The sequence below is a fragment of the Bos indicus x Bos taurus genome, chromosome 11 (genome assembly GCF_003369695.1).
Source record: "Bos indicus x Bos taurus breed Angus x Brahman F1 hybrid chromosome 11, Bos_hybrid_MaternalHap_v2.0, whole genome shotgun sequence".
Lineage (NCBI taxonomy): Eukaryota > Metazoa > Chordata > Mammalia > Artiodactyla > Bovidae > Bos > Bos indicus x Bos taurus.
Genome location: NC_040086.1, coordinates 22,441,646 through 22,466,157, shown reverse-complemented (window position 1 = coordinate 22,466,157; position 24,512 = coordinate 22,441,646). Strand labels below are relative to the sequence as shown.

General features: G+C 39.8%; 1 protein-coding gene and 1 long non-coding RNA gene across 13 annotated transcripts in view; one reads left to right on the top strand and one right to left on the bottom strand.

Moving 5' to 3' along the window:
• SLC8A1 (solute carrier family 8 member A1) overlaps window positions 1-24,512 on the top strand; it is a 447,727-nt gene that overhangs the window by 325,724 nt on the left and 97,491 nt on the right. The window lies entirely within an intron of this gene.
• The window catches only part of LOC113901128, a 39,471-nt gene that overhangs the window by 14,047 nt on the left and 912 nt on the right, over window positions 1-24,512 (bottom strand). The window lies entirely within an intron of this gene.

Here is a 24,512-nt window from a genome sequence, read left to right as displayed (position 1 = left end):
GTCATTAAAATGGGGCTAATCCGTGGTCTGTCAATGGTTGGGCTTTACAAATTTAATTAGCTAATGGAGCACTGGCTAAGAACAAGGTCCATATGGTTGTTTTCTCTTCAGTTAAGGGCAAAAATGTGTAGTCACTTCTGCTGAAAACTGAAGTATGCAGTTGTTATTATGGTTACCCTTAATTGGGATGGAAAAATAATCTGAAAACCTGTAGTTGATTTTCTTAAGGAATCATGAGGGTGAAAATGATCAATTTTAAATGTCCTTATGGGCTTGTAGGAATTTTCAGACCTTGGAATTTTCTATAAATGTCGCATCTGGAATAATTCCACAATTCTTATTAAGTAAGTGATCTAAACCAATCATAAAAGAGAACAATGTATCCTGAGTTTAAGATGTTTTCTGAGCAGACCTTCAAGCATATTGCCTGAATAGAGACAGCAACAAATGGTGTTTAAAAGTATGTAAGCATGTTTCAAATGTCATCTAAAGAACACACAGATCTTTTTGCATTTTTTTGTCCTCCTTCTCTTAAACTTGGTTTGTAAAATTGTTTTTAACACTCTCAGTGTTAGAATGTAGGAACTTAGATGAAAGGAAACGCCCCCATTATCAGTACTGAATTTGTTCATCTTCTTCCATTTATTATTCTATTGGTTTTCTCCATATGTTGTTGTTATATATTTTTGGCTAAGTCTCCTCTGAGCAATTCTTGCAGCTCTCTTGGGCAACTAATGGGAGCTTCAGTAGCAGACTTACTATGGACAGCATTGTTTTAGTCCAGTGATGTGGGAATAACTCATGATGTGGAGCATTTTCTGTTTAGGTTTTGCTGGCCATCACACTAGGCAAATAGAAAGAGGCAAGGGCAGTGCAATGTTAGGGGGAAGCAGAACACCTCATTTCTAAATACATTATAATGAAGTTCTTTAGCTATAAACTACCCCAGTCTTTTATTCCCTTTAGTTTATTTCTGGATATACTTAAAGTCTCTTTCCCTTTGCTAATGAAAGTTGTGTCTCCAGGTTTATTACCTCCAGGATCAGGAATGCGGGATTTCTAATAAGTACATTTGGAAGGAATTGCAAGTAAACACGTGTAAGGGGTGCTGAGCAAAGCGGCACCGACATCAGCCAATTGGGGAGGAGGGAAGGCAAGCAAAAGTGATCCCTTTGTTTCATGGAACGAGAGTAGTTAGCACAAATACAACAATCCCATGTAACTGTCTGAGAGGGACTCTAAGCTGAGCATGGTTGTAGAGCCACTGAGTTCTTTAACATAGCATGTCATCTCCTCTGGCTCATCACAAGGGCATTTTTTAAAGCATGCCTATAGTTGCTTACCTAGATGCCATTCTAATTGGCATCATTTTCCTCCAGGACCAGCAAGATATTCTATCTGGGCCCAGAGACAACTTCTTAATCATGAACACATGCTCTCAGACCAAAGGGTAATTCCAGTTCATGACAGTGAAGTGACATACTGATTGTCCAGAGCCATGATCCCCTTTGACTCCTTGAGATGAACCTTTGCCTGCTTGTGGGTGTCTAGTTTAGCTCCGGCCTACTTCTAAACGTATCGAATGTTCAGTCTCAGTGCTTTCTACAAATGCTTTTATTTTTTTAGAGTGGAGGTAATGATATTGGCCCAGAAGAAAAAAATATATGTGTGCGTGTGTATGTAGTCATCTCTATATATTCTAATTCAATAGATATTTCCTGGTTGCTTTCCCTTCTCTTTAGAAATGCAAAGTTGAAGCAGATAGAGATTTTTTTCTCAAAGCATTTATAGCCCAGTCCTGGTGATTAGGCAAGAACAAAATTACCATGCAAATCAGAAAGTGGTATATGCCATGTGAATTTACAAGAAAAGTGTGATGGTAAATTAAGAAAAGAAAAAGGTAATTCTGAATGATGAATTATAGATAGCTTTGTGGAGGAGGTGACCTTATAGCTATGTCTTAAAGGGTTGAGTGGGCTTTGGGCATGGAGAGACATGAAGAAGGACATTTGAGGTAGGGAGAATTGTATCAGAAAGTGAATACAGTCAGATCCCAGTGAGAACTTCAAACATTTTGACCTGTTCACCTGACCTCACTGAGTTGACAGCACGGGATTCATGTCCATCCCTTGTTCTTTGTATGGTGCTGATGTAATCTCTAAAAATCTATCCTCTAAGGATAATAGACCCCCCCCCCCAAAAAAATGGTCTGAAACATACATACATACCTGCATAAACACACACGCACACACACACACACACACACACATGAAAATGTTCAGCACTTCTCAGGACCAAAAGAGACTTTTCCTGTTCCAGATTGTAAAACCCTTTGCTTTTCATGATCCATATCAGCATAAGTTTCTTCAAACCAGAATATTCAGGAACCTCAAAGCTTAGATTTCCAGAGCCAAAGCTCGTGGAAATATCATGCAGTCATTCAGAGAAAGCAGAAACATGCTTGTGCTTTCAATCTGAAGTCCTGGCTCTCCACTGGAGATGATTTTGCTGAGGTTGATTGTCTGGATCAAGCTTTATTTCCATTTCTTCTCCCAAAGAAATTACCTGCCCTTAAATCTCTGGTTTGGAGGAGTGTTGTTGTTTAGTCCCTCAGTCATGTCCAACTCTTTTGTGATCCCATGGACCATAGCCTTCTGTGGGATTTTCCAGGCAAGAATATTGAAGTGGGTTGTCATTTCCTTCTCCAGGAAATTGTCCCAACCCAGGGATCAAACCCATGCCTCCTGCATTCGTAGGCAGATTCTTTACATTGAGCCACCAAGGCAGCTTGGAAGACTGCTGCTGCTGCTGCTGCTGCTGCTGCTGAGTCGCTTCAGTCGTGTCCGACTCTGTGCGACCCCAGAGACGGCAGCCCACCAGGCTCCCCCGTCCCTGGGATTCTCCAGGCAACAACACTGGAGTGGGTTGCCATTTCCCTCTCCAGTGCAGAAAAGTGAAAAGTGAAAGTGAAGTCGTTCAGTCGTGTCCAACTCTTGGCGTCCCCATGGACTGCAACTCGCCAGGCTCCTCCGTCCATGGGATTCTCCAGGCAAGAGCACCGGAGTGGGGTGCCATTGCCTTCTCCGCTTGGAAGAGTAGATAACCTCAAATTTACTATGAAACATAAATTTGTAAATCCAGTTTTGTTTTGGTTATAGAGCCAAAGAGCATTGAATGAGGAGGAAATAGTTGCCAGACCTTGACTGAGTCACAAGAAACTGAAAGTCAGACTCATGAGAAACAGTATCAGCATTTATCTTACATGTCAGGGTAATCTTGAAGGAGAAGTATATTATTTATGATTTTTTTTTTGCTTTCTTTAAGGGAATGGGGTTGCCATTCAAGAATAGAATAATATTTCTGAGTTTTTTGGTTTTATAATTTATACCCTACTTTGAATTTTCTTTCTGTTTAAGAGGCAAAAAAAAAAAAAAAAAGAGAATAAAACGATAGAGGGAGCATTGAGAAAAGAAATGCCAGGATTCCTTGTAATACTAAACATATTAGCTTGTTTTGCTAACACTGTTTATAATGATTGGTTTTATCTTTGGTAGATATCTAAGTGGACTTTTCTGACATGAATCTTTCATTAAAAAATTATATTATGGACATTTAGAAGCATGAGGTCAATTAAGGGCAAAATCTCTAAAAAAGAAAAAAGTTCTTTCTTTCTTCAGGCTCACTGCAGTAGTTGGAAGAGTTGTAGTGACTTGATCAGCAAGTGATGTGCTCATCTGGCAATGTGACCATGAGGTCAGATTTACCTGAGGTGACTTTTGTCAGTCACCCTGCAGTTCTTGGTCCCCATTCTATCATCAGGGGCACAGAGGTTAAAGCAAGTGGGACTGCAGGAGAGATGAGAGAGGAAGGAGGAACTAAGCTTCCAAAATTACCATTTCCATACTGTTCAGAGTCCATATGGATTCTGATCCTGAAATTGGAATTGTTATCTTCCAAGTTTCAAATGGTCTTTAGGAGAGGTAGTTCACATAATACTCTTAAGCAATGGACCATAAAGGAATTCAAGGTCACCTGCCCCAAGAAGGAAGAGAGAAGAAAACAGACAGGAAAAGAGCTCTGGCCAATGGCCTTCTACCTAACCCAAGAACAGATATCCATAATTTCCTCCAGGAATCAAAGAAACCACTAGAAAGGATGTTTCCTATTGCAATGAGTTATGCTGCAGAGAAACATGGAGATTTGTAGGCTGGGAGCCAGCTATGCAATGTTCTGAGAAAATCTTAACTCCTCCTACAGTGTGTGCTTGGCAAGTCCACTGGAAAGATCTAGCTCATCCTCTCCCTGACAGTGTACAGAGGAACATTCGTGTGATCTATTTAAGAGTGATGTAAGCTGACGTTGTTATAAAAACAATGTAATTTTAACGTTGGAATGACATCTGGCCTGTGCCACAGCTCTATCAGAATGAATAATAATGGGGGGTGGGGACATGAGGGTGGAGAGACTTGGCTTTTGCCAAATATGGTCACTAATGAGTGATGCTTTTCAGTCCTCTCCTGCTTCCCCTGTGAAGACTGGAGCTAAGAACAAGAGCCTCATGTAAGTCCTGTCCAGTTCCAGGTGACTAGTTACCCTGGAGAATCATCAAAGTGTGTCAACACGCACAAACTCTGGGGCTGAATTTTTATAGTTCCATTTTCCTAAATGAGGAGAGGAATTTTGAAAGTGTAGTTTCCTAGCAAGAGAATAAGAAAATGTGCTCTGCTTCTTTCAGAATCCTAATTCATAGGGTCTGGGATATACAAAGACAGATTAAAGCTTCCCTTTATTGTCTGATCATGATTCAGGAGTGGTAGCAATCTCTTAGAAAAATAAATCCTACTGGCTGCAAGCTTTGTGATCACCTGTGATATAATACAGAGAGACTATACTTATGATCCTGTGGAGGTCTATTCTCTGTGTAGACTGACCATGATGGATTAAGAATATCACGTGTTGGTCTAGAGGCATGCTGCTTCAGGAGAATACACTCCATGCTCTCTCCTAAGCAAGCCAGGATCCAATGGGAATTCAGTAAAAGTTCTCAAAGTGAGTAGGAATTTCCACTACTGCAGTGTGTGTGTGCTAAGTAACTTCAGTTGTGTCTGACTCTGTGTGACCCTATGGACTGTAGCCTGCCAGGTTCCTCTGTCCATGGGATTCTCCAGGCAGGAATACTGGAGTGGGTTGCCATTTCCTTTTCCAGGGAATCTTCCCAACCCAGGGATCAAACCCATGTCTCTTACGTTTCCTGCATGGGCAGACGGGTTCTTTGCCACTAGTGCCACCTGGGATATGTTATTTAATTCTTCTGTTTTCTAGGATTCATAAGTAGGCCCAGTCATAGACCCTAAATCTGATAACTAAAAATAGGAAAAAACTTTAGCCCCACTCTAAAATGGGATCATGTTAATTTGGGGAGTTTTAAAGTTGAACAACTTCTCACTATGTTAGCAGCCAATTTCTATATTTATTAACTTCATTACCAAAGAATTGTAAAATACAATGCCTTCTATCGAAAAGCAATTCATAATCATGTTTATGGGGTCTAGAACAGGTCCTAGTTCAACTTCTTTGTTTTTTAATTTCAATGGACTTCCCATAAAACTGCAATTCCTATGGAAGCTCAAAGCTTTGAGCACAGAGAAATCCCTTCAACTTCATCTCCACAGTAAAAAGGACTGACAGCTGAGTTGATGTGAATTTTATCACCATAATAAAGGTCTGGGAACTACATTTCAGAGTCAGTCTTGGGATAGTTAGTGCCTTAAAGAGAGGACCTCCACAATATCCTGTCAATGTCCTTATTAGCATGCTTCCAAACATGCTTTGGATCCAACTGGAGAGTAGATCAAATACCAAGATCTCTCACTTTGGGGTTCAGTCTCCTTATTTTTTCATACCACTGTGGAGTTTTGCTTTGTTTTTGTTCCACTCTGGGTTACTTTATTTGTACTCTGAGTCAGATTTACTGAATTCAGTCTTTTTTTTAAAAAAAAATCAAGAAATAATTTTCTCACAGCACATGAAATTAATAATACCTGAACTATTTTCTAAAATTTAGATGAGTTAGTGAGATACAACGCCAAGTGTTTGGGGGCATTTCAGACATCATACTACATAAATATCTCACACTGATATTTATAGATCATCTTTCTTTATATTTGCATTAAGGAAATGCAAATAAGAACTCTGGTTAGTAGCACTCCCTGAAAGACCATCCAGTCAATTAAGCTGTTGTACATGGAACTAGTGTCCTGTTCCTAACATAGTTATTTCCCAAGTAAAGAGAAATTTTTACTACCATTCTCTTCCCTACCACAAACTCCTCCTTTATTTGTGTTTCCTGTTTTACCCATGTTTAGACAATTTTTTTGCACTTATATCTTCATTTAAACTACTGCAAAATTTGTTTGAGAAGTTAATATATACCCACCTTTCTAAAACTAAGGTAGAAATAAAATTTAGTGATTTTAGTGATAATTTTATCTTATATCTTCACAGAAAAATAGATTTCAGAGATCTCCGATATTTTATTCTGCTCAAAGACCTGACTAGAGTTGACAAGTCTTTCTAGAAGTTTGCAGGAGACCTAATAGCTCAGTTGGTAAAGAAACCACCTGCAATTGCAGGAGACCCCAGTTCAATTCCTGGTTCAGGAAGATCCCCTGGAGAAGGGATAGGCTACCCACTCCAGTATCCTTGGGCTTCCCTTGTGGTTCAGCTGGTAAAGAATCTGCCTACAATGTGGGAGACCTGGGTTCGATCCCTGGGTTGGAAAGATCCCTTGGAGAAGGGAAAGGCTACCCACTCTAGGGGGTTGCAAAGAGTTGGACAGACTGAGCAGCTTCCACTTTCACTAAATTGTGTAGTCCTCTGCTTCTCTCCATCTAGCCAATTCTGACAGGCATTCAAGGGGGTCCTTCTGACTTACACTCAGTTTGGCACTCAAAGGCAACTGAGAGAACTGAAATGCAGGAGAGAGGCACTGCTTTCCCTCCACAGAAGCCATCTCCAAGAAGCATTCTTGGGCATTCCTTTTCTCCTGCAACTTTCGTAGTAGAGCCTTGAATCTTGAATCTCAGAGATAACACCACTCTCTCAGTTCCACAGAGTTGGGGGGGGAAAAAAAGATGTAGCAAGATGAGAAAATTTCCAAACCGGAAAGAGTCTTGGAGGCAGTCAGTTTCACTCTGTTCTCTCTCATCCTAAGAACACTCAATTTTGCTTGACAGACATTGTTTATAAAAGTTTGAAAATGGAAGTGAACCTAAAAACACATTCATCAGAACAAGTTCCAGAGGACGGCATGAAAAAGAGGTCTCTTGCTAAGGATGGAAAGTACCTCATTTTATCATAACTGCCTGCTTAATTAAAAAATGCATTTCCTGGCCTGTTTTATTCATAAAAGTCAGTGGGTAGGTAAAGGAATAATTAGTTGCTCAGAAATTGGCAAGTACTTCCTAAAGTACAGTTTTCTTTATGATGCCTTTGGCATTTATGGTTTACTAGTTGCATTTCCAGGCTTAGACTCTGCACCATAAAATTATAGCTCCATCCTGAGGCTCCAGCTGTCACTTCTGCGAATAATCTCTGGGCATGGGAAGTGGATCCCTCGGTAAAGGCTAAATTTATCAGGAAGGATGTCACTGTTGGAACACCCTGACAATTATTTTATCTGGCCCCCAAATAGGAACTGGAGCAAATGACTTTGCATGGAGTAGTGCCGAGAAACCTGGTCCAGTTCCACAGTAATAAATGCCAGACTTCATCTTTGCAGCCCCTGATGCATGTGAGTTGTACAAGAGCATTTCCATGAGATATTCTAATGGACCATTATACAGGATGCAGAACAAATCAATCTACCATAAAGAATACCCCCTCTGCAGAATGTCACATTTAGTCATTCTACGAGCTAATTTATGAATTTTTACTGCTAATCAATGTACTGAAAATAGACCTGATGGAAAATTTACCTGCTATGTTACGGTGGGCAGAATCTGCAAGAGCAACAAAAAACTACCTTTTGTTTTTACCCTGACTAATAAACAATATGATGCCTGGTCAGTCTGGGAAAGTATTTCATAAACTGTTTCAATATGGGAGATAGAGATATGGGAGACAGGGTTTTTTTTAAGGTCCTGTTCATAATGCTATCTGCTGTTGAAACTAGTAAAATAACTTCCTAAGGCCAGTTGATGGATCACAGTCTTAGAATTATTAGGGCAGCTTTTTCACACTGTAGATTCCCCTCCTGAGCCCTCATCTATGCATCCAAGGTTCTGATTCTATGGTGAGGACAAGGAATCTGTATGTTTGTTTTGAAAGCTCTCCAGGAAATTCTGGTGGCCCATGGATTGGAGGAAGCACTGGTCTAATATGTTCCTTCCATAAACCTTAGGACTCACAAGTTTAGAATCTGATTTCACATAATGCCATGAATCTTGTTTTCACTCAGAACCCATTTCTTAAATTCTAATTCATGCTTAATTTTTCTCAGGCCACTTCCTAGGAAAGTCACCATTCATCAGGACTGCTCCTCTGATGCTCCTTCTCCTTTGCTTTCTCTTTGAGTGGGCCACAAACAACATTGCTATCTTGAAATCTTGCCTTATCTCCTTTCAGATTACTATGTAAATCAGTCCATTGGCTCATTTCCAATAGTATCCTCTTGGCCCAAAGCAAGAGCTTTTTTGTTTGTTTTTTGTATAATTGTGGTTCTTCTGATTCTGCATGTTAAAGTCTCCCTCTTTAAGTTAAAGCTTACCCTAAGCTTCAAGGACCTTTCAATTTCTGTCGTTCTATGGTTACTGGTGCCTTGCTATGTCTGACTCTGTCTCTCTTGGTCTCTCTGTCATCTCCCTCCTACCCCACACCCCCACACACGCTTTTTTTTTTCTTTTTTCTTTTTTCTTTTTTTAACAACATTGCAGTATTGGATTCTACATTCCTTGCCTTGTTCTTCTAAAATCACCCCATTTGGCAAAAGTCTAGCAGCTCATATAAATGCCTTCAATTTCCACTTCAATATACATAACCAATATAGAGAGAATTCTCACCTAGACACTTAATCTCCACTGAAGACCCGTATTTCATATTCTTAAAGACATTTCCCTATCACAGCTTGGACTAAATATATCTAGACCAAAATTTGTTGTATTTTCCCCACAGAATTCCTTAACCTTCCACACCATGATGTTAGCCATCTCCTAGGCCTAGATGCTTGGAAACACTATTTATTTAAATAACTAATGGTTACAGATCATCATAAAGAAATAGATAACCATTCAGAAGCTACTAGGGAAGAAATAGATAGTCTGTGGCCTTCCCTGGTGGCTCAGCAGTAAAGAATCTGCCTGCCAATGCAGGAGACGCAGGTTCAAACCCTGGGTCAGGAGGATTCCCTGGCAGAAGAAAATGGCAACCCACTCCAGTATTTGTGCCTGGGAAATCCCATGGACAAAGGAGCCTGGTGGGCTACAGTTCATGGTGTCCCAAATAGTCAGACATGACTTAGTGACTAGACAACAAGCAGAAAGAGTTCCAGGCAAAGACATCACAGTGGCTGCAAATTTTTCTCCACTTTTTCAGCCTTATCATTGTCCTCCATTTCTCCACAAGCCCAGACTTATCTCAGTCAGCTTTCCCATCCCCACTCTACCCTGATCTGAAGTAGGAAGGATTTTAGAAACACTAGTCTAGTCCTCTGGGCCTCAGCATCACGGGAAGTTTATTTGCCATCAGATTCTGACCTATCTTTCAGTTCCAATAATCCAGGCTGTCATTTATCAACTACTGTGGAATTGCTGTACATCCTGTGTATCCTTTCAGGCACTCAGGACAAAAGCAGTAAACTGCTAGATTTCTGGAACTGATTTGAAAATAAGGTTTGGTTTCCTATCTGGTTTCTGCCTTCCTGTCTTGATTTCATGACTTCAGTTTATCCTAAATGAAGGCATATCCTTCCTATAACCAGTTCCCTTGGAGGATGGGTACCTCTCCCAGATAAGGACAAGGTTCTGCTACCTTATGCTGTGTGCAGCCCTTTGAACTCTTTTTCTTCCAGTTTTTATTTATTTATTGGCTGCACTGGGTCTTTGTTGCTGCATGCAGCTTTCCCTGGTTGTGGCAAGTGGGGGCTACTCTTCAGTGACGGTACACGGGCTTCCCATTGTGTGGTTTCTCCTGTTGAGGAGCGCAGGCTCTAGGGCATTCAGGCTTTAGTCAGCCATTGTGGCTCATGGGCTCTAGAAGGAGCAGGGATCAAACCAGCACATGACCACCAGGGAAGTCCCCTTTGAACTCTTGATGTTGCTCTATTTTCAAGTCCTCAACACTCAGCTCCTTGCCCATCTGACTCAGTGGTGTACCTGGCTTCCAGTTGTCATAGATCTCCATACTTTCTGGGTGCTGTGTTTTGCCGCTTTGGAATGAACCTCCTCTACCTTTGGTGGCTTTGTTCAGCCACCCTTACTCCCAGCCTCCAACCCTAGTTCAGTGGGCAGATTGTGTTCTAGTCTCTTCCTCTTCCCAGTCTGTTTCATCCCACTCTGATGAATCAGGCCTGGCCCTCAGTCATGATACCAACTGTCGCAGCCGAACCCTTGTTATCTCCTTTGCTTTCATCCCCTCACCGTTCCTATCTGCCTAACACAAAGAACTGTGAGGAACAGATGTCATTTTATTCATACTTTCAATCTTTTTACATCTCATTTCCTCTGATAGTAAATTACTATTTCTCATCATAGACCTCAAGACACTTCGTTCTCTTTTTTTCCTCTCTCTCTTTCACTCTCCACACACACACACACACTGCCTACTAAATTGTCTAAGAATCACTTTTTTCAGTGACCTCTCACTGTATCAGGAGAATGATATTCTTTTTACCATTTTCCACACGCCAACTTGTAAATTTCCATTTCATTACATCGTTTTGGTTGTATTCTCTCACCAATCCTCCTGCCAATACTATATAAGGTAATGTAATGTGATAGCAATTTTCTATATAATTAATTAACCTGAGACTTCAGTTTTTGATGCTTTCATTTAAAAATTTAAAGTACACATCTAGATATCATTTTGTCATAAAGTGTGCCAAAACCACTCATAGTTGATAAAAATGAAATATGTGCTAAAGCCTGAATTGATGGTGGATAATTAAATTTTTCTGTTCATGAAAACCAGGTCAGTTTCTCAACTTGATGATGTTTTGTTCAGCAGAATTTGCATTTTACTGCCTCCATCTTGCTATATGAAATTGATCATTGCAGGCACAAGTAGGAGCTCAGAGAGACTATTTCATGGAATTTCAATTTGTTTTCTCTAATCCCTAGAGAAGTTTTCAGGAAGGTGGAGTTGCAAGAAGAGAAATTAAAGCAATTTCTCTCTGTTTCTTCAGCTCTGACAGAGCTAGACTGAAAACTGGGAACCAAATACTTTCTGGAAACATGCTGCTGGACGGGTCCCTGGCTGTATATTCCATCAGGAACTTTAGGATCTGGCAGTCCAGGGGAAAGCACTTTCCCCTTGGTGGCCTCCCTGGCCTTCTCCACTTTTTCTGTTCTTCTGCAATACAAGCTTTATCCCAGAGTTAGATTTTTTTTTTTTCTAAAGGTCAAAATTGATCATGGCAGCCCAGCCCATGGGTCTTTATTACCAAGTGGTGCCCACATGACAGTATTTCTCCTGATCCCAATCTCCTTTCCTTGATTCATTGCTCATCAACTTCCCTTCACTTAATATGCCTGGGAAACAGGACAGACAGCACCTCACCCTTCTTAAACATGGTGTGCCTTTTCATTTCTGTTATTTGCATCATTTATTTTTTTTGTTTGTTTTTATCTTTGACCTTTCATTGCATTTCTGCCTTGCAAAACTCTACTCTTTCTTCAAGACCTGGGCCAATCATCCCAGCCGTTTGTAAAGTTGCCCACCCTCTGAGCTCTCGTGGCATGGAGCCCACACATATATTTAGCATTTAGGGAGGTAGGCAGTCTTCGGTTTACGTGCCTATCACTCCTCTCAGCAGTGAATTCATATTCTACTTTTTTACCCCTGTCACCTAACATGGGCCTGACACATGGTTAGATACCGGATAAAGGTTTCTGGAATGGCTGGACAAAACAACGTGCTGTGGGGATCTGACATGTGCCTGATAAGTTCACTTGGCCCTTCCTAGGAAAGTGCAAGTTATGAGGTTGAATCATATGCGTGATTCTCATTTTGCTCACTCTCACAGCCAAATATATGCTAAGAAGCCTATCCTTTCATCTAAAAAATATGTGGGCTGATTTTACTGAGAAATCTAACAGACCTTGATGGATCAGCACAAACTCAAGTACAAATATGCACAGTAAGAAAAGCTATGTCAATTATAAATGTCTCTTAAGCAAACAGCATGTTCTGGCACTATGTTCATTGCCATGGGGAATGCATGGCATTCCTGGGGTACCTGGGGCTATCCTGGCCCTTGGCGACAGGGCTGCTGAGTGTATATGGTTTTGCCAAAAGGTTTTACATTATTGGGGCTCTGAAAAGCCAGAATTGTGTTTCTACGGATTCTCTTCAATTCCAACATCAGTCTCACTAATCTTTTAATATCTGTATCAGGAAGTCTGACTTCATGAAAGACCTTTACTTAGAACTATAAAGAGAATTTTGAAGACTCCAGAAACTCAAAGATAACTTATTATTCAGGACTTAAGAATGTTATATGAGGACAGGAAGTTGACAGAGAAGGGAGAATCCATAGATAACCTTTAAGGGTTTTCTGGCTTAAATAGTAAAAATAGATAGGTAGATAGATAAAATGAATAATTTTTACTTCTAGTGAATTAGTAGAATTTATTCAGGTACATAGTCCTATCTTTGAGATGCACTCTTATTTCTTTTATCACTTTATATTATTAAAGAACCATATATTATGATTAACAGGTTTCAGGTGGCACAGTGGTAAAGAACCTGTCTGCCAGATGCAGGAGATGCAAGATTCAATCCCTGAGTCAGAAAAATTCCCTGGAGTAGGAAATGGCAACACACTCCAGTATTCTCGCCTGGAAAATTCCATGACCAGAGAAGCCTAGCAGGCTACAGTCTGTGGGGTTGCAAAGAGGTGGACACAACTGACCACAATATGCTATATGCCAGGCACTATATTATGATTCAGAGAAGGCGATGGCACCCCACTCCAGTACTCTTGCCTGGAAAATCCCATGGACAGAGGAGCCTGGTAGGCTGCAGTCCGTGGGGTCGCTAAGAGTAGGACATGACTGAGCGACTTCACTTTCACGTTTCACTTTCCTGCATTGGAGAAGGAAATGGCAACCCACTCCAGTGTTCTTGCCTGGAGAATCCCAGAGACAGGGGAGCCTGGTGGGCTGCCATCTATGGGGTCACACAGAGTCAGACACGACTGAAGCAACTTAGCAGCAGCAGCAGCAGCAGCATATTATGATTAATAGCAGTTAAATCCAATTCTACATGATTAAAGTCAATATAAGTGTTAAAATCCAGTAGGACAGTATCTTAATAAACATTTAATAAAGTACTATTTCATGTTCTGGCTCAACAATATATGTGGCTATAAATTCTAAGTTTTAGTTATATAAACATAAAATATCACTCTGAAATGAGATCCATGGAAAGTTGTCAGATATTATTGTTTTTCTGTTCACACAGAAAACTCCTGTTTTCCAAAAATGAATATTAATATACTATACATATTCTATACATATTTTAGAGGGAAACCGAAAAGGCAATAATATAAAATTATTATAATTAAGTGACCTAAGTTGCAAAATGAGAAGATTAAGTTAGTACCCTACATTTGAAAGTGCTCAAAGTGCAAAAATTTTTTTCATGTACATTATTTCATATACTTTTCTTGTCAACTTAATTTTGCAGTCAATGAGTTTGAAATTGAGAGAAAGTGATGTGACCAAGGTTATGCTGCTTAAACATATATAAACATACATATATGATATAAATATAAGCATATCTTTATATGTTTCTATAAATGTACTTTTATATTTATAGCCAAAAGCTATAAATCTGAGTTGCAAATGCAAATCTAGGTCTCTTATGTCTCCTCTACCTATAAATTTGCTGAACAAAAGTACAGCCTTTCTAGAGAATTTATAAAATAGCATAAATCCTAAAAACAATAACCTTTCCTTATAAGAAGATTATGTCTGCATCGAAAGCTGATATAATGGCGAGGATTTGCTTTTTGAACACTAACTGTGAACTTCATGCAATCCATAACAAAATCAAAAATTTTGCCAAGCTGACTTAACAAATTTTGCCCTAAAATCACTGTGCACCTTAAATGCAGCTCATCAGGATCCTTGTAATTAATCCCAGAATTGCTCACCAAGTACTTTCGCAGAGTGTTTGGTCTAGTGATTCAATATTGTTAAACAATGTCATTATTTGCATTCTGTAAACCTGCTCTGGTTCTATAAAGTCTAACCAGGGAAAAATTCCATTACAAACAAGAAACATAAAAGGAAAAAAAATTAAAAAGCAAAACACATTTTCAGTTCAAAGCCAGTAAACTCTATTCCAGTTTTGGTTAATTTTTATTTTAAGCTTTAAATTGCTGTTATCAATAAGAAGCTTTATTGTCTTCTTGCTGATTTTCTCTGTGGTGATTACCTATAAAGTGCCTTGGGTTCCTTCTGTTAGGAATATGAGCTCCAAATGCAACTGTTTAGGGTAGGTTTCAACTAAATAGAATACCTAGAAAAGATTTAAACATCCAAATAAGTTCTGCCCTGGAAAGTTCCATGTGAGTCCACAGTCAGGGAATTATTGTGTCCTGCTCAGTGGAAAGCCTCAGCAGAAAGCAGGGGGCCTATTGAAGCCCTTGATATTTTGCTGGTAAGAACTTTTGATTCAACATTTATATCAGTTTTAATGTTTACCTGTTTGTGATTAGACACTCAGGAGATATTTCACCACACAGAAGTACATTAGTCGGAGCAATTATAGAATTGCCACGTGGCTGCAAAGCTGTTTTCTTTCATAATTACTCCCTTTGAATTCAGCAAATAAGGGTCTCTTTAAAATTAGAAGTATATTTTCGATGGAATGAAATAGAATTATCAACCATTCTTACCTCAGTACAAATAGATCATCAGGTTCCTTGTCTAGTGGTTGATAGGAATATACCCTGGCTCTGACTGAAGAAGGAAGGGAAGGAAAGAAAAAATGCAAAGGCAGATAACTGCTAAACATAGTGCCCAGAAGACGTGGGATACAAATAAGACTCTGGGTTAGTTTTTGTTTATTCTTTCTTTAGTGTTTCTGTGGATATTGTAGATTCTTTTCACGTCAGAGACTCACCAGGTCATGACTCTGTTCAGTCATCCTCACTAAAGGAAGTCTGTATTTTCATCATCTGAGCCGTTTAATTTGTAAAGCATCCACCAGTAGAATGGACAATGATAGAAAAGCAGTGAGTTAATAAAGAATATCATGCATTTCCTTCTGTTATCAGCATCAGTTTTTACTTCATTAAGAAGCGATGGGAAAGGAAAGGTTTTCTTTGAAGAGTGGTGATCAAGATTTCAGCGGTACCCAAGAAGAAAACACTAGGGTAACTGTAGAAGAAAGGAGTACCATATTTGGATTTAGAGTCTGGTGTGTGTGTGTGTGTTAGTTGCTTAGTCATGTCTGACTCTGTGACTCCATGAACTGTAGCTCAACAGGCTCCTCTGTCCATAGGATTCTCAAGACAAGAATACTGGGGTGGGTTGCCATTTCCTTCTCCCGGGTATCTTCCTAGCCCAGAGATGGAACCTGGGTCTCCTGCATTGCAGGCAGATTTTTTTTTATCATCTGAGCCACCAGGGAAGCTCAGACAGTGGAGTCTGGAGACTAATTTTAATCCTGATTCTGGCCTCTACCAGCTTTGAGGTGTTGGCTAATTTCAGTGAATCTCAGTTTGCTCATCTGTATAATAATATGAACCAGGAGATTTCTATGACCAAGGTTTGAGGAACTTGTTCAAGACTGGAAACTAGAGCATTTGGGAAGGCAAGGGCTGAATTCGAGTGGAAAATGAACACTACTGTTTTGATGACAAATTTGGGAATGGGTGATTAATCACTGGTGTTTGTGAATAATTTAGCTCAAGGAATTATTTGTTACAGAAACAGTGGAAGCTTAGCAAGGTAGCCAGAATGGCCTTTTAGGAAAAAACATTGGCAGATGATTCTTAAAAACTTTTCATCACAACTAGCTAAATGATTAGGAATAACAAAGGAGAGAATTTCTCCTTTTAAAAAGGGATGTATAAATTTTCCATAGGACAGAATTCAGACAAGAACTTCAATAAAGACCAGTAGGAATAACTAGAAGAAGAAGGTTACCGTCTATATTAGGAGTCCAGGATACGGCTCAAGCATATAAAGAGGAATGTAGGGAAAATAAATATTCAGCTCTAAGAGACCCAATCCTATGGAGCTCATCCATAGAAAAATGCCAAAAGTTCATAGTATTTTTGGCTTGTTTTAGTTATTCCCTCCTCTAAAATGTAGATCAGTCTATTTAGATTCAGTAGAGAAAAAAAAAACAAAATGAATGCCCCACAATCCATTATTATTATAATCCATTATCAGATATAACTGTAAAGATATAGTTAATTACATTATTGTGAAGACATTTCATGGAACATCTTGTGCCATTTTAAAGGAGAGTTTTTATATTTTTTTATGTTGGGCTGCTGCTGCTGCTGCTAAGTCGCTTCAGTTGTGTCCAACTCTGTGCGACCCCATAGATGGCAGCCCACCAGGCTCCCCCGTCCCTGGGATTCTCCAGGCAAGAACACTGGAGTGGGTTGCCATTTCCTTCTCCATGGGAAATGTCCAAAATATAACATGAAACAAAAAATCATGACACCAAATTTTATTTATACACACCCACACAGACATATACACAAAATATGGTCCAAATTATGCAGTTGTGTATTTTAAAAGCTAAAAGCAAACATTTTAAAAAGTCAGATGGTAATCTCTAGTGGCAGGCTTTTGGGTGATTTTTCTTTTCCTTCATTTCTACATTTGTCCAATTCCCAAAATGAATAAGCATGATGTTAACAAGTGGGAAAAACACTTTAAGACAAATAACACACAAATGATCTGAAAGCAGTTTATATTATTTAAATTAGTGAAAAAGTGAAAAAGAGCCTATGACATACCAACTTGCTCATTCTGTCAATTTAAGGTGTTTGATGCGAGCAAGGTCAGAAGTCTGTTCAGAATCAAGTTTCACCCGTATTATCAGGGAAAGGAAATATATTCACTGAAGATTTAATTTAAAAATCTGTACTACTGATTTCTACAAACCTCCATCTTAATATCAGTAAATTACACTTACTGAAATACTTTAGTTCCTAGTCCCTTTCTTCTTTGGACTCTGTAACAATAATTATGATAACCACCACTGATTGAGTGCTCTCTCTGTGCCACGCCCTGTTCTGTTTTCCCTGAGAGTCCACTGAACAACCTCATGATATAGTTGTAATTATTCCATTATTACTGATGAGGAAACTAAAGCATAGATTAATTCATTTGCATGAGTTACAGGCAATTCAGTCCCAGAAGTCCCAGTTCTTAGCACAATATTGCTCCGGGTCATAGTAGACATAGCTAATATTCATTTAGCACTTCATATACACCAGTCTCCATGTTAAGCATCTTATACATGTTGTCAAGATTTGTTTGCAGCAATCAAATGAGATAAATACCATTTTTTATAACCGCTTTACAGAGCACCCTTAGAGTAAGTAACCATAGTTTCACTAGTAAATGACAGTAAGAATTTTGCAACCTGAGTCCCTTTCTTAAAACAACATTTTAGGAGGCTGTTTTATCCCACCAGTATAGTGGAACCACTCAGAGCCATGGTCATGCTTACAGGGACATGATTAGCCTTAATAGTTCTGTTATTTGCAGATATAAATTAACATTGGAATAGTTGATAGACTTCCTGGAGAGCCTTCTTCATGACACCTTCAGGATAAAGAAACCTGAACACGGCCTCTTTCCAGCCTTATACCCACTGGGTAAGTTTTTTATAAACCATAGGCCTCCATTGTGATACACAAAACTAAAATCCAAACATATTTATAGGGTAGATAGGGAGAAAGAAAAATTTCTTCTGCCTTCTAGGTTCTTCCAGCTGGTCTAAGAATGAAGTTGATGTGAGGCAGATTGACAGGAGAAAAGACAGGGACACCTCATATGCTGCAGTTCATGGGGTCACAAAGAGTCGGACACGACTGAACGACTGAGCTGAACTGAACTTCATATATACGGGGACCCAACATGCATGAGGACTAGAGATCCGATCTACATGCGAGGGTCAGAGACAGAAAGGTAAAACAAGGTCTGTATGTCATCCTGAGCTAAGGAATGGGATAGGAGCCTAGGGCTTCCAAGGTCAAGAGGATCATTCACAGGACTGAAAGCAGAAGAACAGATGTTGATAGTTAGATGCTGACCCTGCCATACAGACAGGGTCACCTACATAAAATTAATCTCTGTGAATAACTTTTTCTGGGGAAAATCCCCAAATTAAATTCTTCTAGGTAGTTAATGTAAGGGCAGTAGTTTCTCTTGAATCCACAGGGTCTTGATTGCTTGTAGCTCAAAATAATCCTCATGCAGCAGTGGGGCGGCTCATTCTGAATCCCCACAATAGTGTGAAGACATAAGGATTGATTGCTTAATCTAATGTAAAATATCAATAAAACATTAGTGATGGAATAGAAGTGCGATATATAAAAATTAGCATCAGTTCATTAATTATTGATTTATTTTAGTTATATTCAAGGAAATTGCTGGTATCCTGTCTTTTAGAATATTTTATACAAATGCATGCAGAGATTGATCTGCCATTCCATCTTCTATGACTTTGGAGAAAAGGAGAGGAGGAAGGAAAAGAGAGAGAGGATATGAATTAGAGACCTTAGGAAAACTCAGCTTTATTTCTTGGCATTCTGTTTTTTAAAGCTGGCGTCCTTCGAATAGGGATTCCCTGATAGCTCAGTTGGTAAAGAATCCACCTGTAATGCAGAAGACCCCAGTTCAATTCCTGGGTCAGGAAGATCCGCTGGAGAAGGGATAGGCCACCCATTCCAGTATTCTTGGGCTTCCCTTGTGGCCCAGCTGGTAAAGAATCCGCCTGCAATGTGGGAAACCTGGGTTCGATCCCTGGGTTGGGAAAATCCGGCTACCCACTCCAGTATTCTGGCCTGGAGGTTTCCATGGACTGTATTGTCCATGGGATCACAGAGAGTCAGACACGAATGAGCAACTTTCACTTTTATACTTTCTTTCAATTAGGGTGCTTTCAGCATATTCTAGCTGCTTTCCTGTGATGTTCTAAGAGTGAGATCTTTCCACTGCTTTCCAGGGAAACTCTTCAATTTGAGCAAAGAATCTTGACAAAGGAGGAAGGACCAAAGGTATAAATAATCTCTGGAAAGAGTCTAATGACAAACCCAGGAATGCTGAAAAATTCAAGATGAAGAGAGCTTTGGAGAAGGTTGGGAAACCAACTGTGCCTTTGAAATTCAACAGCTGCCAATTTCATCTAATTTCAAATTCTTATAAAGGGCAGTGGCAAATTGAGGACTTAACAGAAGTTTCTAAAACTGAACTAAAATGTTTATATGTTCAGTTTGTGGGAAAGATATTTGATGCCCCAAATACTCTTAACATTATCCTCAACTTTGAGGAATTTGTTAAAACAACTTTTTCAAGAGAAGTTGACATTTTTCATTCCTGTTAAGGAATTCAGTCAAGATCTCAGATTACAAACAGTCCTAACAAGTTAAGGAATCAGTTTAAAGTTGGTAAGAATCTTCCATCATTTTGTTAAAAGTCTCTCTGATGGAACTTGCACAATGTCAATAGTGTTAAACAAACAAACAAAACAAAAAACAAAACAAAACACTAGACTAAGATCCATTTTGGTGTATTTCAACATGGTTCCCAATGCTTTAACCACTTTGTTTTTCACTAAATTGAAAATTGTCTCAATGTCTCCAGTGCACATGGAGGTAACAAACTCAGGATCCTTATTACTTTATCCTTCTTAAGGCTGAGGTGTACTAGCTGCAGGGGAATAAAACAGTGCGAAAGTATAAATTTTATACATCACAAAATTATGGACATTTTTAATACATCCAGATTTCCACATTAGCCTATCATCATAGGATAGAAGCTTTTGGGGGAAGGAGTTTGGATTATAGAACTCCCAGCTTATTATTTATTGAAACGACAATTTTAGGATCCCTGCAGTCTCTCTTTTAAATGGTCAACCAGCATGTCTTCTAGGGACTGGAAGGTAGGCCTGAAGCTAACAATAGATTGCTAAAAAGAGAGAGATCAAAAAAGAATCACATTTGTTCCTATTTTGCATCTGAACAAATGAGTTGGTTGCCATTCAGATGCAAAAGCAAACAGAGGAAAATAGAATAGAGCAAGGTTCTGCTGGAAAAGCCCCTGCTCCAGTGCTCTGTGAAACTGCCCTGGAATCCCCTGAGAACAGCAGGATTTTAGCTATTCCTGCCCCTTGCTCTGCTTGAAGCAATGATTTCAATCACCACTTGATAATGCAAAGAGATCAGTGCAGGGATGACAAGGCCTCCTGGAGAATTACTTTGGTTTAGCTACTTTAGCACCTCTCTTCTTTGGAGTCTATTTAAATAAAAGAATAGCACCCATCCGGGTTTGCCAGGCTCTGCTTCATAGCAGGAGCTCCAGGAAAAGTATAACTATGGCCCCCTTTGTGTATCTAGCTACCCTGGTGAGGGGATACCTGTTAGGACTGGGGAGCTAACCAGTTCCTTCTTTTCTTTTTATTGAACTATAGTTGCTTTACAAAGTTGTGTTTATTTCAGGTGTATAGCAAAATGAATCAGTTATTTAGACACATACACATTCATATATGGCTTTCCAGGTAGCTCAGTGGTAAAGAGTCTGCCTGCAATGCCTAAGACCCAGGTTCAACCACTGGTTAGGGAAGATCTCCTGGAGGAGGACATGGCAACCCACTCTACTTTTCTTGCCCGGAGAATCCCATGAACAGAGGAGCCTGGCAGGCTACATTCCATAGGGTCATAAAGAGTTGGACATGACTGAAGCAACTTAGTATGCACATTTTTATGCATATATGCAGATTATTTACCACTGAGCTGCCAGAGAAACCCTCCATTGAGAATTTTCTGACACCCACCTCTACCATCTGCCAACTGCCCCTTTGGGTGACTGGTTGAAGGAGAAAGTTAAGAACTATAAAGTAAACCACTCCATTTCAGTTAATCATAACTCTTCCTAACATGTTATAGTCCTTCGCAAAATGATTTTGCATGCATTATATTATTTGATCATTGCAGCCACCTGTGAAGTTTTATTATCCACCATTGATGAATGATGACACCATTTATGTGATCATCAGAACACTAAATATTACAGTCACTGTGAAGTGAGTTTCCTTATCCCCATTTGATAGATGATAATACAAATGTCTAGAAAGATGCCAGAACTGGTCCACAGATCTCAACTAGAAAGTGGCAGAGTCAAGATAAAAATCCAGGGTAATCTGACTCCAAGTTTGGTGCCCTGCTGCTGCTGCTAAGTCATTTCAGTCATGCCCGACTCTGTGCGACCCCATAGACAGCAGCCCACCAGGCTCCCGTCCCTGGGATTCTCCAGGCAAGAACATTGGAGTAGGCTGCCATTTCCTTCTCCAATGCAGGAAAGTGAAAAGTGAAAGTGAAGTCGCTCAGTCATGTCCAACTCTTCATGACCCCATGAACTGCATCCTACCAGGCTCCTCTGTCCATGGGATTTTCCAGGCAAGAGTACTGGAGTGGGGTGCCATTGCCTTAGACAGTTCAACAAAGGAAACAATAAATTTAAGTCATGATCTAGTCCCTCTTCTGTGACTAGCTTAGAATGGAAACTTAAACAAACCCTCAAGTGAAGTCAGGGCAAAGAGTTTCTCACCAATAATCTGAAAAGGATGTAAAAATGTTATTAGAAATAATATGAAAAGCAGTCTATTCTTATCCTATTTGGAATGTTAATTGGAGGGAGAATTGATCTGTGTCACTTACAGAAAATGTTGAGAAGTTATGTGTGGGTCTTCTCTGACTGCCCTTTTCTTTCCCTAATTCCAAATCACTAAGCAACTCACAAAGTCAACTGTTGATGGGGGAGGGGGGTTGAAATCTTAAAATGGGCAAGGAATTTAAGCCAAGTGATACAAAGGTAACCCATAGCAAGCATATCTTTCCTTGTTGGTAGAGCAAAATCAGTGCCAACAAGAGCACTGGATAAAGCCCTAGGTGATGTGAAGAGAGCTGTTGGCTTTGCAAGGGCAGCAGGCATAATCCTTGATTGAGTTTTTTTCCTTTCCTTTTAAATGAATGCTATGACGGAAATGCTGTTTCTGATTTTTTCTGAAGACTTTATATTTAGAGGGAAAGAAACCAGCCAAAGAAGTCAGGCCCGAGGTAACATCCACCAGAAATGCTGTCAAAGCATGACATCAATAGCCCTTGACCCTGGAGGAGGCAGCGAGCATTCTGCCTGAGGAGAGGGATGGATTGAAGGGTGACCAAGCTGGCAGACACAGTGAGAACACAGCTTTGATGCAAATTCTCTTCACTGTCCCATGGCCATGCAGCACCCTAGCTCCCTGTTTGGCAGACTCACAAAATGTGAAACTTCTAACTGAAAATTCACCCCAAACATTCTCAGTAAGCCTTTTCTTACCCTAAGAAACTGTCTTTTCTTGACCATGATTTTATCCTGAAGCTTGTTTTCTGTTGTTGCCATGTTTTGTAATAACAAGTTTACTGAAATACAATTCATATACCAGAGAATTCACCGATTTAACATGCAATTCAGAGGGCTTTAATATATTCTCAGAAGTGTGCCACCATGGCTGTAATCTACTTTAGAATTTTTTCATTACCCCCAAATGAAATCCCATGCTCATTAGCAGTCACCTGCCATTTATTCCCCAACCCTCAGCCCTGAGGCAACCACCAATCTACTTTCTGTCTCTATGGATTTGCCTATTCCACTTTCACATAAATAGAATCATACAATGTCTGAACTTTTGCGTCTGGTTTCTTTCACTTAGCATAATGTTTACGAGCTTTATCCATGTCAAAGTGTAGGGGAGGAAAAATAATTTCCCCTCTACCATTTAGAGTTCTTGGCGGAGACCATGTAATAAAAGACAGATTAGCAAGAGAAAAATAAACAATTTTATTAACATATGTATATGCGAGATACCCAGCGAGAAATGAGACATTCTCCGAGGTGGCTTAAATGCAATCTTAAATACTATCTTCCCAGGGAAATAGGAAGGGGGATTTAAGCTTCTAAGGGAGAGTACATAATTATTAGAAAAAAATGAATGGGCCCTTAGGAAAAAAGACGGGAGATAAGTGCTGTCCACTTCTAGTCTCCTTTCTGGTGATGAGTCAGTTTCCCCGGTTGATGAAGCGTCTATCTTTAGGCATATAGGGTTTCAGAGAAGTGTCTCCCTCTATTGGCTATTTTTAGGTGCTCTCAGCTCAAAATGGGCTTCCCTGATGCTTCAGCGGTAAAGAACCCACCTGCCAATGCAGGAAACATGGGTTCAATCCCTGGTTGAGAAGATCCCCTGGAGAAAGAAATAGCAACCCACTCTAGTATCCTTGCCTGGGCAACCCCATGGACAGAGGAACCTGGTGGGCTACATACAGTCCATGGGGTCTCAAAGAGTCTGATGCGCCTTAAGGACTAAAAGCCAATGACAAGCTCAAAATAGTCAGTATACCAAAGCAGTATGTTTTAGGGTGGTCTCTTATGCTACCTGTTAGTAGCATGAATCAGAATTCTGATCCTTTTAATTGCTGAATAATATTCCATTGTGTGGCTGTATCACATTTTGTTTATCCAGTCATCAGCTGACACACATTTAAGTTGTTTCCAACTTTTAGCTATTGTTAATTATTCTGCAATGAACATTCATGTACAAGTCTCTGTGTGGACATAGGTTTTTCAGTCTCTTGAGTTCCACCTCAAAATAGAATTGCTGGATCATATAATAACTGTACTTTTAAACTTTTGAGGAACATCCAGACTTTTCCAAAGCTTCTATGCCCTTTTACATTCCCACCAGCAGTGTAAGAGAGTTCCAATTCTTGTTCTTTCTCCATAACACTTAGTACTATCTGTCTTTTTGATTATAGCTATCTTCATGAGAGTGAAGTTGTGTCTCATTGTGGTTTTGATTTGTATCTTTCTAATGGGCTGCAGTCCATGGGGTCGTGAAGAGTTGGACATGACTGAGCGACTTCACTTTCACTTTTCACTTTCCTGCATTGGAGAAGGAAATGGCAACCCACTCCAGTGTTCTTGCCTGGAGAATCCCAGGGACGGGGGAGCCCAGTGGGGTGCCGTCTATGGGGTCACACAGAGTCGGACACGACTGAAGTGGCT